General features: G+C 42.5%; 1 protein-coding gene across 3 annotated transcripts in view; it reads right to left on the bottom strand.

Annotated features, from left to right (window-relative positions):
• The window catches only part of Gli3 (GLI family zinc finger 3), a 264,642-nt gene that overhangs the window by 138,910 nt on the left and 110,034 nt on the right, over nucleotides 1-15,698 (bottom strand). The gene's annotated exons all lie outside the window — the stretch shown is intronic.

Below are 15,698 nucleotides of genomic sequence, written 5' to 3'. Positions count from 1 at the left end.
AACCTGACAAAGAAATACTGTGAAATTCTACTTCCATTTTATAAATGAGAAAACTGAATTCTACACAGGATAAATCACCTGCTTTGAGTCTTTCAAAACCAGACTTGAAACACTATGTTTTTAACTCACAGTCAGACATGTTTCTACCACCCACATGCCCTGAATTCTACAGGGGCATTAAATTCACTTCGGTGTGATAGATAATCAGACCGTAAATGGGGGCTTTTTTATCTGCTTCATATTTTATATCTAGGTAGGAAAGTGGGTTATATTTTTATCTCCCAAATTATTTTCTTCAGAAAAAAAAAAAATCTTGTTTGTGACAAGTATTAAGTTCGTTACTTTAAAGGAAAGAAAAGATCTATGCCAAGAAAAAATACTGGTAGGAAGGGAAAAACTGAGAGATGAAAAGACACAGAAAGAACATGAGTGTTGCAGATATGAGGAGATTGGGGAGGGAGAACAAAAATGGTGGGAAAATTTTAAAAAATAAAATATACCGAAATAAATTAGACATGATAGAAAATCTCTGAGAAATGTATATCTATTTTAGAAAGCAAGCAAACAGAATTTGCCAGGTGTGAATCCTTTCACTTAGGACTGAGTTTTAATAAACTGTGTATTTCTGTTGCTGGTGTTGGGTGAGATTGTTCTCAGCACACATCTGTTGAACGGAAATTAATTTTCCTGGAAGAAAGTGGCAGCCATGCCTCATCTTAAGTGAGCCCCTCTCTGTCTACATTCCCAAAAGACTAAGTTTTATGAGATGGTGTGAGGTCACACCCAGGGTTCATCCATCGGCTCACCCAAGAGACTCAGGCACCTCACTGGGAAATCAGATTTCTTGGGACATACCTAGGGGTTGAGTCTTTTTTAGTGTCTCATGCTTTCAATACATCTGGTTTGCAGCCAAGCAGACTGAAGGATTTAACAGCCAAATGACACAGAGCTAGCATGCTCCTTCTAGAGCCCATCTTGTTGCATTTCTAGTGTGCGACCTGAACAGCTACTAAACACCTCAACTCCTTGCCCAAGAAGCACTTTCCTGCTACTGCCTGCAGTGCCCTGACAGCTAAATGTCTGGTATCTGCACATTAGAGGAAAAGAACCCAGAGGCCGAGCATGCTCTTAGGGGCCGGGCACTGTAACCAGGAAAGGTTCTTTTCCAGCTCACAGGCTCAGAGTCCAGTTCTAGCAAAACTCGGCATTGGACAGTGCCGGTAAAACTTTCTATAACCCTTAGACTGCTGGCTCTGGGGTCACAGCTGCTGGAGCAGGAGAAGCCCCCAGTCACAGCGGGTCTGATGGCCTCTGACCAGGAACAGCCCGGCCTAGTCATCTGGTGGCTTCCTGATGACTGTGCTTCTCTTGCATTTTGGGGGAAGGAAGCTTTTGCAGCAGTGAAATGTTAGAAATGTTTAATTACATTGTATGAGTGGGAGCAAAATGAAAAAAATAAAGATAAAAGTGGTGAATGCCTCAGACAGCTAACATTACTTTAAAATAACAGCCTCTGTCCAATAATCTCTTTCTCTACAGCTGTTGTTTCTATATTGAAATAATGTCCACACAGATGATGCTAGTTTCTGTTTTCCAACATCCCAACTCATCCAGGCCCTACACCCTTAGTTGGACAACAAAATATTCAACATCTTCATTTTGTAGCTCTATACAGTTTTTTTTTTTTTTTTAATTTTGCAGGCAAAAATTTGGAAACTAATCTGGGACCTCTGCCTGTGATTCCAGCACTCTGTGAAACCGAGGCAGGAGGTTCTTAAGTTCAAAGCTCAGCCTTGGCAACTAAACCAAGAAGACCCTATCTCAAATGATAAAAAGGGTTTGGGATGTATTGCACTCAGATGGCTGACGATTCGCTCTCCAGGAGCACATGCACAAACTCAGGAGGCTGAGGGGCTCTGGCCACAAAAGATGGGTCAGGACAGGGCAGAGGCGGGGTTGCCACAGAAGACGAAAGGAAGCAAGCTCCTATTCAGTGCTGCCTGGATGGGCACGGAGCATCGAGTGGGAAGGACAGGGACAAGAGCAGCAGAGCGCAGTGCAGGGAAGGTGGCTCTTTTCCAGGGGTTTTGTGAAAGGACCAGGTTACCTTTCCTTCACCTTCAGAAAAGGAAAGAACATCAGGAGGCTGAGTGTGGAGAAGGCTTAAAGACTCCATCCCGGGGGACCCTTTACAAACACATAGCAACCCCTCATTTCTGGATGCCAGTTCAAAGACCAGCTGCTCTGTGATAGAACCTGAGGCAGATTCTGTTGTCATTTTGTTCATGGTTTCTCTGTTAACTGAAATGGCCTATGATGTGTTGGTCTCTTCCCTATTCTTCCGCATTACAAGCACAACTCACTTGTTTGGGCAGAATAAACCCGGGAGCCGAGAGGGGCTTGCTATTTTGGCATTCATGAATCCTCTGCTTCTTTCCACTACATTTATTGTTCCTAAGAGGGCAAGGGTGTCCAGAGAACTCTCCTGCATCAGAGGAAAATGCACAAGGGCAAAATCCACACTGCATCAGATACAAGGAAAAAGAGAAAACTTCAGCCAATCCCCTAAGGCTTCCAAGGATCTGAAAGCCTGGTAGGCTGGAGAGTATATTTGCATGATTAAGGAAACTCTGCATTATCAGTGGCCACAGCACAATGGCTAGCACAGCTCACCAGCAAATTCCCAGGTGGGTCTGGGCTCTACTGTCACTCTTGATGAAGTAAGACGGAAATGTATCGTGACCAGCATCTTCAGATTGGGTCAGAACAGACAGATTCTAACGGATTAGAAAACTGCCTCCCCTGGTTTGGTGAGCTGATAATATCTTTCCTCAAATTAGAAAGACGAAGCCTTTCTCTAGGTAGGCACACAGCCTGGCCAGCAGGGTGCGTGCTAAAGTTTAGCCCATGTAGTTGGGTCAGTTGTGCAGTGAGCAGCCTGTAAAACCACATGCAGAGGCCCTGTCCCTTTCAACACTGTCCAAATAAATCCTGACCATAAAGCCAGAGAACAGGAAAATGGCCATGATAAGACTTCCTTCACTTGAGCCAAAAAAAGAATCCACACTCCCTAGTTCACAAAAATAAACAGAAAGAGGGAAAAGAGGAGAAGAGGAAAGGAAGAGAGAAGAAATAGCAAAACAGAGGAAAGAGAAAACACCACCAAAGTGGCTCAGCCATGGAATTGTGGCACTGGAAGGTTGGCAGGCATCTTAAAAGTCATTTGCTTATCTACTGCAACTCTGCCTTGCAAAAGTCCTTTGTGTTTAGTGTCTCTTATCTCTATTCCCACCAACAGTCATCTAGCTTATGCTTAACTATGAATGCCCTCTGTCTGAGAAGCTGAGAGTTGAAAAAGCCATTTATTCGCTTTCCCAATGTCGTATGCACAAGATTTCCTGTGCCATCTACAGTGCCATGCCTGCCTCCCTCTAATTTTTGCCCATAAATCAACTTAGCTCTGTACTGGGCAGCCCACTGTATTCCATGTAACTATTTTTCCAGGTTGATGGCTCTTTATATATTTACACACCCCTAACCATCCCTTGCCCCAAATCTTCTACATCCCATGCTAAATAAAAAGCACTTTGGTGCAGAGCATGGTGGCACTCATGTAAATGTAAATCAAGTACTTGGGGACTGAGGCAGAAGGGTTGCAAATTTAAGCCCAGGCTGGGAAACATAGTGAGACTCTGTCTCCAAAAGAATATAAAACAAAATAAAGCATCTTATTCAAACTCTACTCCTTTTGCAAAACTAAGGTAAGTGACACCATCCAAAAACAAATCTGTGGTTTATCAAAGAAAACTGAGAGCCACAAAGATCCAGGAGAAGGGCAGACTTGCCTTCACAGAGAGAGGTAATCCCATATTTTGGAAAACAGAATTCTTAGAAGTCTGCTATTTCAGGAAATTTATGCCACACACGAGCTTCGCATGCTGTAATAAGATATCACTGAAGCTGTGGCTGACATGGAGCAAAGAGACACAGAAGGAAAGTGGCCTACAGACTGTAATGAATAAGGACACAAAGTTGGGCAGACACTGAGCTGACTGCCAAGAGCTGGCAGGGCTCCTGTTGACAGAGAGCATCCTGAGACAGTCACACTAATGAACGAAACACCACAGGCCAGAATGGGCTTCACCCATAGAAACCTGTGTCCTGCAACTGAAGCTGACACTGCTGGACAACAGGTTTGGTGACAAAAAGAATCGACACGAGGGATGAAGAGAAGCCTCCTAATACTGACACAAACTCCACTTCTGGAAGTGGAGAGGTCTCACTGGTAGACAGAAATGTGTGCTTTGCGATGTGCGTAATTAGCAGTGATTGCAAACAACAGCTCATCAGCTTGCAGAAGACAGATGCTTGACTTGATCCAAATATGACCAGTAAGGTAAGGCATCACTTCCTACAGGCTGCTGGTTCTTCTTAGTTGTATGTTATTACAGGAAACAAGTATTACTTTTCTGTTCATAGAACTGGACGTGAGGAATTCTTCTGTCTTTTTTAGATAAGGCTTGTTTTACTAGACAAGCCAGAACCATATTCAGTGCCAGAAGGTAGACAGAGCTATTATTATTTAAGAAGAATACAAGGAACTCGCTTCCGCCTTCATCTTCTCTTCAAGTGTTTCTGAAGTGTATACGTTTCTTCAAACAAATACATTTCAGTTTTATATGATTCAACAGGAAAACAATTTCTTTTACAACCAAATTTCTTCAAATCCAGAACAGGATACCTAAATAGAGAAGTATGTCTACTCCATGCAAATGTTTATTCCATCTTTTATTTAACTTTCATAAATACTCCTTAAATAAATATGTATATACCATGTGCCAGCCCTACGCTAGGCACTGGGGAGAGACAGTATCAGACAAAGGTCGCCCTTGCCCTCCTGGGTTAGCAACAGAAAGAGGAAAAGAGATATTATTTAATTCACAAATAATTATCTAACTAAAAATCATGGTACGTCAAAAGACAGAAAAGTTCAAATGTGAGAAGAAAACCAGAAGAAACCAGGTAATTCAGAATACACACTAATCAAAACTGTCTGTCATGTATGTTACCTACCAAACGTTGGCTGGGTGACAATCAGTGCTATCATGCATCTTAGATGCTTTATAAACTATTATCAAAATAAATTATTTTTAAGTAAAGATATACCATCACCCAACTTTAAAAGATGAAGAAAAAGGAGGATCTGGCAACTAAAGGAATAAAACAATAGTTCAGACAAGCTTTGTTTCTTTTAATAGCTGTACTCCTAAAGAGTAAGGTCAACTTCCCCAGGGCATGATTACTTAGAGAACAGTGACAACCACAACAAAACAAAAACAATTCCTGTAGTGGAATCAGAATGACAACATAACCCAGACTACCATAAGCTTTGGAAACTTGGTCTGATGACAGTTATACCACAAGTTATGAGTACTTTGGAAGGTTACTCATCTTTACCAATTCTCAGTTTTCCTCTGGTAAGGAAAAAAGATCACAGAAGTTACTACAGAGTTGGCAAAAATAATACAATATAACAACTGACCTACCAACTATCACCCAGGTTTGCAGAGAAAGCTCCAGGGACAGGGAAGCTTGGATTGAGACCTAAAACACAAGTCAGAGTAACTGTGCATACCATTAGAACCGGAGAGCATTTCCTACATGGATAACAGGGGGCACCAGGCATGAGACTCAGCTAATGGTTGGCATGCTGAGAGATCTGATAACAGCTGAGAGTTCTACTAGGTGCCAGGCTGTAGTCAGTGTAAGGTGAGATTAGGAGGCCAGATGAGACATCAGTGGGGAGCCACAGTCTGGGAGCAGCAAGTTAATCTTGGGCACTTTGAGAAGATTAGCATGGCAGAAAATCAGTTACACGTAACAGAAAATCTGCAGTCATGAGCAGGGCACCAGGAATGGAATGAAGGAAAAGACTTCAGGAAACCATCATTTTCCATAAACAGAGGGCAGGAAAGGATGCTTAAAGAAGGTAGGGAATGTCTGTGATGGCCAGTGTTGCATTAGACATAGCGACAGGAAATGCTCTTTTCCAGGATCAAGTATCTTTAAAGTTCAGCACCATTTCTGTGGAGCAGTCCATGCAGCTCTGCTTGTTTCTTGGCTCTTACTCGTTAGTCTAGGAAAATGACCCAAGAAAGCAAATGGAGATGGTTTTAAATCTGGACTGTATACAGGAAGAGTCTGAACACAATGGGCAGCTGGGGAAGCCAGGAAAGGACCTATCTGGAAACCTGCCGTGGTTTGGATCTGGAGTGTTTGCTATGGTGTTACTTGAAGGTGGGGGAATCTTTAAGAAGCAGAGCTTACTGGGATGACATATCATTGGGTTTGTGCCCTCAAAGGAATAGTGGGATGCCAGTCTCATTGTCTTTTTCTTCTTGCTTCTGGACCATCAAAATATAAGCAACTTGCTCTGACACATCCTCCCCACCACAATGTCCTTTTGAATCACAGGTCCAAAGGCCATGGAAACAAACAAGCATGGACTGAGTCCTCTGAAACCATAAAGCAAAATGAACCTTTCTGCCTTATAAATTGGTCCTCTTGGGTATTTGTTAAAGTAACAGAAAGCTGCTGGCACAATGATCCACTACCTGGATACAAGGTAAGACCTTGGGTACGACCATCCAATTGTCCACCGCTGGCTTGCAATGCCTCGAGCTCCATGAAATATGAGACTGAGCAGAGGTAATGGAAAACAGAGCCACCAAGGATGACCACAGAGCCTGGGAACAAGAAGAGCTTGTCCTAGATGCCAAGGATACCCTCAAACACTGACAGAGGAAACTTTAACCCAAAACTAACAGTGTGACCCAAATGGCATCTGAGGTGTAGAGAGACATCATCAACTTTTTTCTCCAATGGATTATCCTCACTCACTGCCATATCTGGATACCATGAGACTGGGCATGCTGTTATCATGTGCAAGAAGCCTATGACATAAGTTCATTATTGAGGGACACGATTGGGGTTCAATTCTCTATGACCCATTTAGCTTTATTTGGTTGCATGACCACAGAATATATTTCAAATCACAACTGCATAACATTCTTTCACTTAGTAACAGTGATGATCATGATCGTGATGACCATGACATCTGGCATTTGCTGACTGCCAGAAAGCCTAAGAGACTGTAAATGTGTGGCCTCTGGGAAGAACTTACAATGGTTATTCGCATCCCAGATGAGATCGTGGATCCCTGCCAGAATAGGAGAGAAGAGACAGCAAGTAATAAAAGAAGTTTAAGGAGGAGTAAAGGTGTTCCTCAACTACCTTGTAGTGACACATCCACACAGTGCTATGGAGGCCCAAGGACTCCACAGTCCATTTTAGCCAGGAGTCCTTGCAGAAATCCACCTGAGCAGATGTGAATGTATGTGTATACTTGGAAGGGGCAGAAATAATTAACCACATCAGAGACCTTGCAATAAGGAGGAAACAGAAAAGAAGGGAACAAGAAGGACTGGAGACAAAAAGGTGACGTTTGCAGGCCCCTGGGTTGCCACTAAGCCCTGGGTGGTTCCCAGATTTTGCCCTGATTCCCCAGAGCCAAGGGTTGATACCCCCACAGAGCCAAGCTCACACACAACAGGGAAAGTGGGCCAGTGAGTTGCTTAGGAATGACCAAGTTTTCTCCCCAAGTAAAGTCATATTATGATGGCCATTAAGTATCAATGACAGGCATTAGGTGCCAAATGATTCCTTATCCCACCTAAGAGTGGGAAGCAGTTGATGTAGTGATTTTTATTTTCACAGTACATTATATAATATTGGGTTGGTGGTAAGTACTAACAACTGTCATACCTACCCACGACTACATTAAAAATAAGACTGCAGCAAAGATTGTGGAGGGTTGTCTTGGGTTTTCACTCAAAGTCCCAAGGAAGGAAATAGAGCAGAAATCAACATGGAGGGCAATCTTTAGCTGTCAGGAAACTTTCCAAAGGGCAAATCACCAAAAAATCCTTCCCATGAAACATAAAAATCTGCAAAACTTGTTTTGACACAAACCCCCAGATCTCCAACATGTCAGGTTGATAGAAAACTCGAATTCAAATAAGGAGGAGAGCAGTTTTTAAGATAGAGGGTCTATGGAAGTGTTCTATTGAAATTCTATGTAAGTGCTCAATTAAAACTTGGAGAGTTTGGACAGCAATACATGAATTTATGTGGATTAATCTTGGGTGATTCAATGTGAGTGGGGGTTAAAATTCACTAAGGAAATAGAGAGGAGCAAGACAAACCATAGGAAAGTATGTAGGCTAAGAAATTCTGTGCCTTTGAAACTGGGTGAGTGAACTAAATAAACTAAAAATCTTCAATATTCAGAGGAAAGCTCAAACTTTCTACTTCCTTTCTAGATATGCAGGACTATTTCTTCAGTTCATTCATAAAAGTTTCATATTTGTTTTATTATTATTTGACCAATGAGAAAAGAGACAAAGAGATCATCTCATAGGCTGGTGGGTGGTCCCCACCAGATTTAGCCAAAAAACAAGTCTCCAAACAAAATTCTATCCACATCAGGGCTGTGGAGGTCACCATGCCATGTGTTTTCAGGAACAGTAATACAAGAGATATCAAAGCCCTAAAACAATGCATAAACTTGGACGTTTAAACTCCGCCCTTTTCCACCTCCCATAATTTAATGAGATGAGTCGACGGTCGGTCAGTATATCATTTTAATGTCCTTTCCAACTGAGCAACTCGGAGCACTTCTCAACAATCTACAAAGCTCTTGCATCCTCCTCACTTATCCCCTTTTACTGACATTTACATCTATCTTCCCTCTCGGGCTATGCAGGCTACAGCGTGCTGACATTCTCTTCTTTTTTTCCTCCCTCTTTCTTTTCTACCCTTTCTTTCTTGACTGGTTACGAGACCCTGGGCCTTTGTACCACAGCTAAATCCCCAATCCTTTATTTTTCATCTTTATTTTATTTTATTTTATTTTATTTTATTTTATTTTATTTTATTTATTTATTTATTGTAGCACCAGGGGTTGAATTTGTGCATGCTAGGCCAGCAAACCACCACTGGACTAAATCTCTGGCTCATTTTTATTTTTGAAACAGTGTCTCCTAAATTGCCCAGGCTGGGCTTAAATTTGTGATCCACCTTGCCTGGGTCTCCCAGAGTGCTAGGATTACAGGTTTGAACAACTACATCCAACCCAACGCATTTTAAATGGTAGGTAAACGCCGAACCTTCCCGAGTTCCTATTTTGTGGGGAGTCCCAACTCTTTAATCCGATGCTAATTTTCGGTGCTGACGTTTTAAAATGAGAGTGCCGAGAGTGCAGAATGCAAGCTGCCAGAATCTCACTGTGTTGCTCGGAAGGACAGGAGGGATGAGGGGAAGAAGAAAGACAATTTGCACAAGGAAGAAGAGGAATGCCAGCAACACAGAGGAATGGCTCCGCTCCCACAAAAGCCTTTTTAAGCAATGTTATCCTTCCCACCACCTAGGTGCAGCCTTATATAGCCCTCGGCCTTTGTTTATAACCCCATCGGCTCTCTGACAGGTAGTTTTACACGGCACAGGACCAAGCACCGCATGCCATTTAGTAACAGCTCGAAGACTGATGAGTCCTTTAGACACTAATTGCCATAACTCGGTTTAAGAAAAACGACCAACACGGAGCTTTTCCAGCTGATGGGCTCGATCCTGACTCAGGGAAGCAGATGCCAGAGACGCGGGAAACTCCAGCTTTAAAAAAGACCAGGACCCATTACTGAAAATAGTTGTGACTTGCTTTTTGCCTGCTATTACTGGCAACAGAAAGAAATGATGCTTGAAGCAGCCAGGGTACAAGAAAGTCCTCCTACTGGTCCAGGGTGTGATTTCTACAGCCATACATGGCAACTTACTGTGGAGTTTAGATTAAGGTGACAGATGAGGAGCTGGTACACACTGAAATGCCGTTTTAAAAGAAACCCAAGTCAGGCCTTTCCTGCCCAGCACGCCACTGTGATTCCGAGGTCTGGGAGACGCCACCCTTGCTTGGCTGCTGCTATCTCCGCGCAGGGTGATACTGAAGTTAATTAAATGTCCACTTGAACGGTAAAGTTCATTATCTAGCCCTGCAAGCGCAGTTATCAGAATATATATATGATGGGCTGGCGCTGTCGCTAGGTCCTGTCAAATGCATCACAGAGGGAAAGATAAGATGAATTTGCCATTAACACTGAATTTTTTTTAAAAAGAAGCTCAAAATACCACAGATTTAGAAATATTTTTCTTTCTTTAAAATTTAACAGCCATAATAAGATACCTCCAAGGGCTGTTTCATCTTTTAACTATATTTTAAGTTTCTTCATGCATGTTACCTAGAATTTCTGCTGATTCAAGTGCTGAGTACCTAGTTTTACCTACGGACTAAGAGGTTTTTATAGTTCCTATTTCACTGAACACTTCCCAGCAGGTTTAGGAAGGCAACATACTTATTCCCAGCCTCTGAGTAAGAACTGTGCAGCTTAGGGGAAATAAATGAAGCAAGTGTCTAAGGACTCACAGCCGACAGTGACCGAGCTGTTTTTCTTCTCTTTATTTATTTACATATTTATTATTTTGTGGTGCTGGGAATTAAACCCCAAAGCCTTTGCAGTGAACTACGTCCCCAGCCCCTTCTTTTTTTAATTTTTAATTTTAAAACGGGGTCTTATTAGTTGGCCAACTGCTCAAGCTGGGCTTTGAATCTGAGATGTTCCTGAGTGCTGGGATTACTGGCATGAGGCACCATGCCTAGCTAGCTTCCACCAAGTTTTAAGCAATACCTGTGGGCTAGACTTTCCTGAGCCTTCACACCATACCATGTCCAAGGTGACAAGGGTCACAGAAGCCTTGGGAGTCCCGCAATTAACTCCAAACCAGCTTAGCTTGTTCCTTTGACCATGTAAGTATAGAATGGCACCCCTGTTTAAGAGTTCTTGAAGGTCAAAGGACAGGGGTCCAACCAAAATGATCACTGTTTTGGCAGAGAAACAGCCAACTCACACTGTGAGTCTGGTCCACAGGACCCTAAAGGAAGGGGAACATTTCCATTGTTTATTTCCAAAAGGATAAGCACAAGGGTCCTTCCATGTGCTCTTCCTATAAATCTCCCCACAGCCTTGGGGGCAGGCAGGGCTGTCCTGAAAGTCCCTCCTGGTTAAGAACACTCATTCCTCAGACTTGGAGAGGCAAGAGGCTTTGCCAGTCTGTGTGTCCTGTGCCTGCATTACTATGTAAACCAAACAAGAAAGCAAAAAAGAACAATTGAGGATAACATTTTGTAAGTCAGGAAAAGCCACGTTTTCCTTTCTTACCCTTTCGTTGTCCCCTCCCTCCCTTCCTCAGTCTGGTTGGCACTGGAGGGTTGAACTCAGGACATGGAGCTACATCACCAGCCCGTTTTTATTCTTTGAGACTGGATCTTGTTAAGTGATATAACGGCCCAAGCTGGATGGAAACTTTCAATCCTTCTGCCTCAACCTCCCAGAGTGCTTGGATTACAGGTATGTGCCAACATGCCATACTAAGTATTTTTCTCAACTAGTTTCTGATTCATCCAGGAGATCTTGGAATTCCATGGGATCAATGTTGCTCTACAGTTGCTTTAAGCAAAAACCAAAGTCAATACTAATAATCCAAACCATACTTCCTAGTATCCTTGATTGTTCTGTTACACCAAGGATGGGATGCTGTCCAGTTTACACCAGAGAAAGGAAACAAAACCTATGGTAAGGTACATGGGACAGCGGGTTGGGACCATCCTCACCATAGATGTGAAAGATGAGGTGTTCCTGGTCCCTTCCTGCATTAAAACACAGAAATACCCTTTGATGGACACTCCCAACATCACCAGATTTTCCAAAGGAAAACCTGCCATTTCTCTAAAAATGTCATGCGGATGGTGGTTTGGCAGGAGCATCTCTTATTATCAGCAGCCGTCTCTTAAATCCCACCCCACAAGGTCTATTCCACACAATGTCTGTCCACAGCAACACGGGCGCCTGACTTTGATATTGGAATAATTTGACTGGGAGCAAGTAAAGTCACAACAACATTAAGGGCAATAACTTCCACCCCCTTTTTGGTTCCCAGAGTGAAATTTGCTGAAATAAAACTTGACAGCCCAAAGCTCCCTGGGATGTGTTCCAGATGAATTGAGCCATCCACACACACTCACGGACACACGGACACACAGGCGCACACACACTCTGACCCTGCACATGGGCAGAAGGAGTTGTTTCCATCTGTGCTTGACAACCCAGAGCTGTGGGTCTCAAACCCAGGACTTCTGATAAATGCAACTTTAAATTTAATTTGGAGGAGCTGCTAATTGTGGGGCGGTGGCAAAATGCTGGCGACATTTTTTGACTTGAGCAGCTCCGCTGCCCTGATTAAAAAATATCAGCTTTCCACCTGCAAGAAATTTCTAAGGTGGACCCCTTACAAATTGTTAAGGTGCAATTTGTGCACAGTTAGTTCTTTGTTTAATCGAGAAATCTGCCCGAACTCTGATTGGGCTGATTTCCCTAAGGCCAGGAGTGAAGGTTATTTCCTTATGCTTTGGGGAGCAGCAATCTTTCTAATACGTTTCTGAATTATTCCAGACCGCGCTGAGGCTGAACAGGAGAACAAAGCCCTAGTTCCACAGCAGAAAGGCTAACTGAACTCCCAGCTGGGAAGGTTTAGGCAGAGATTTATAAGTGCAAACACTGAAGAAATTTGCAAGTAATTGCATGTGTTTGCTTTCCATGGTGAGATGCACTGAAACAGTATTTATTAAAATACATCAGTGAGGTACCGTTTAATACCCCGTCTCCTTGATGCCTTGTAGAGGGGAATACAGGGTTTGGCTCTTTTCATTTCTTTAAATTAAGAGGCCAAAATAGTATTTCAAAGGATGGAAGGAAGATGCTGAAGTTGTGCACACACTCTGAACAGGCAGTGCCGCATGTTTAACTTGGAAAGAGAGCATCGCTCCAGATCTGTTGTTCTGGCTTCATCTTATAAAGTTTAACTTTAAAATAATTCATAAGTTTCCATGAATCTGTAATTTGGGAATGGACCATCAACCTTTTCTTTCCAACAGAATGTCTCCCGTTGCAGACCCTCTGATGTCAGCTCTGCATCCGCATCCCCGCGCATCCCTGGACAGAACCCTCCAATACAAGGGGCTCCAACCTCAGCTGCGTGAGCCTCTCCTAAAAAGCTTAACAAGGTCTCTTGGCCTGTGCCCCCAAGTTTTTGGTTCAGGAGTCGTGAGGACAGTACAAGTCTCTAGCAAGCTCCTTAGGGGATGTAGATGCTGCTGGTTCATGGATCACATCGAGGTAGGCAAAACTGATGCAGTGTAAAAAGAGGTACCAAAAAACTTTTATATAGTCATGATGACAACCAGATTCACTCCATCTTCCTTCCTCACACAGAAGTGAAATACTGATGTATGTTACTTCGGCTGACAAATTGCACCCACTTCAATATGTGATAGAAAATACAGCCTCAACACTAGACTTCTGTGACCTCCCATGTCTTCTACAATGGTCCTTGTATCTCTTTTCTTTCTATGTGATGTTCCCTAAGGATCTGGAAGGGACTTCCAGACTGAAGGATGACAACTTCCAGCTTGAATATTTGCTTTGCTAAAGACCAGTGGCCTCCCATGATCACCTCCTGCTTCTCCTTCAACAGGGTCCCCAGAGGGATAAGGTTTCCACTAAGGCACCCAGGGTCTCACTGGATACTGGCTACTGGTATTTAAAAAACACTAGCTTTCGTGTTAATGCAGTGAAATCATAGGGGCTGTAAGTGTATCTTTGTCCCTGAAGGCAAAAGCAAAACAAAACAAAACTTAAGTGTGCCAACTACAATTACTTTAATTTTAGCATTTGCAATTAATCAGCCTCAGATCTTAAAAAATGAAGATCCCAAGCAGTCACCTAGAGTGGAGGGTCGCTGAGCCTGTCAATGGGGACAAATAGCAGTCTGTCCCCTCTACTCTCAGCTCCAGATCGTCCCACATCAGCACCTGTATCTTCAAAGTAGACCAAATGTCTGCGACATGAAGATAAATGAGCTAGTGAAATGCTATTCAATAAAAATATGCCACGTAAGAAAGTCAGACTGCACATACTGTCTTTTTTTAACTTAAAAGAAGCTTTACAGAAAAAGATCCAAATATAGAGCCATCACCTCCTGCTTACTTAAAATCAAACTTTTTGACATAATAGAGAAGACCAACAAAGCCTACAGGCAGGACCACAAATTGGCGAGAACTGGTACTTCTGGGCCAAGAAATGAGATTGCTCTATGCTTCAAATATACCACCTGGGGGCCAGGGATTTAGCTCATTGGCTTGTCTGCGTGGCAAGTGCGAGGTTGTGAGTTCGATCACCGGTACAAAACAAAAAACCTTAAATCACTTGATCATGATACTAGTGGACAAGTGTCCATCATATGTGATGGCCAGGTAAAACAGAGCTCCACTACCATCACAGCAAACCCCTGCAGGTCTTTGGTGCCAGAATATGGAAACTGAGGCAGCAAGTAACTTATGCAGGGTAACTCAGCCAGTAAGTGGGGAAGAAAAGAATCCTGATTTTACTGATTCTACAATCACAGCTGGTTTTCCTCTAAGTAACCAAGCCAACACAGCACCTACCTTTTATTTATTGGAAGCATAAGCAAAATAGGCATACTTTAAGAGATAACCATGTAATAAAACTAGCTTCACCTTACTAATCTCAGACGTACTGAACAAGGAATCAGAAAGACCCCTCACTTTCTTTTATCAGTTTTTTCTAGAACTGCAGAAGAGTAGGAAGTGATTGGGCATGGAACATGTTTACTGAAACACATGACAGTTTCTTACAGAGTTTACACACACAATGGACAAAATTTAGATGTGAAATGCAAAATGTATAAAACCTCAAATTTTGTATTATTTTCCATGTTCTTACTGAGTTGCTATGCTTATCACAAATATTAACAAGACATTAGCATCCCTATCAAGTAAAATCAGCGGGCGAGTCCATTAGTGGCATTTATTATAAATGTACATATCTGAAGTAAGTGTAACTCATCTCTCAAGTTAACAGAGTCACTTTCAGGGGACTACTAGACAGACTCGGAAAAATATTTTTTCACTAATCAAGCCTGTAATTTCACCTTTCTGGAAGAAGCTAGCTCAGCCAAATTTCTGCATGGTGAATGTACTCACCTCAGCATTAACACCTTGCTTTGAAAATAATTTAATCTTCTTGATTCAAAGAATAACAATACAAAAATAATAAATACGAAGGTGATGCCAGCAAACGTCAGGCTGTGTAAAGGCTATTTTTGTTGACAACACACACCAAAATACATAAGCATTAAGGTGCATATGAGATGTACACAGTAGCCTCATCTTATCCATGGTTTTGTTTTTCAGAATTTCAATCAGCAGCAGTTGGTTAAAACATTAACTGGAAAATCCCAGAAATAACTTACAAGTGTTAAACTATAACATTCTGAATATATGCCATTCTGAATAGCATGGTGACATCTCCCAGAGTCTGAAGACATGTGGCTTCCTCTGTCCTGCATACATAGCCAGGATGGACTTCCATCCATAGTCCAGTCACCTTTGAAGCTATAAGACCAACTGTCCTGATATGGTGGGGCTGGTGCTCAAGAACTCTGCTTTTCCTTAG

The sequence above is a fragment of the Cavia porcellus genome, unplaced genomic scaffold (assembly GCF_034190915.1).
Source record: "Cavia porcellus strain 051 isolate PalLab524CR breed Dunkin Hartley unplaced genomic scaffold, mCavPor4.1 scaffold_23, whole genome shotgun sequence".
NCBI lineage: Eukaryota > Metazoa > Chordata > Mammalia > Rodentia > Caviidae > Cavia > Cavia porcellus.
The sequence above is the reverse complement of the archived record's forward strand: the minus strand, read 5'-3'. Positions and strand labels throughout refer to the sequence as shown.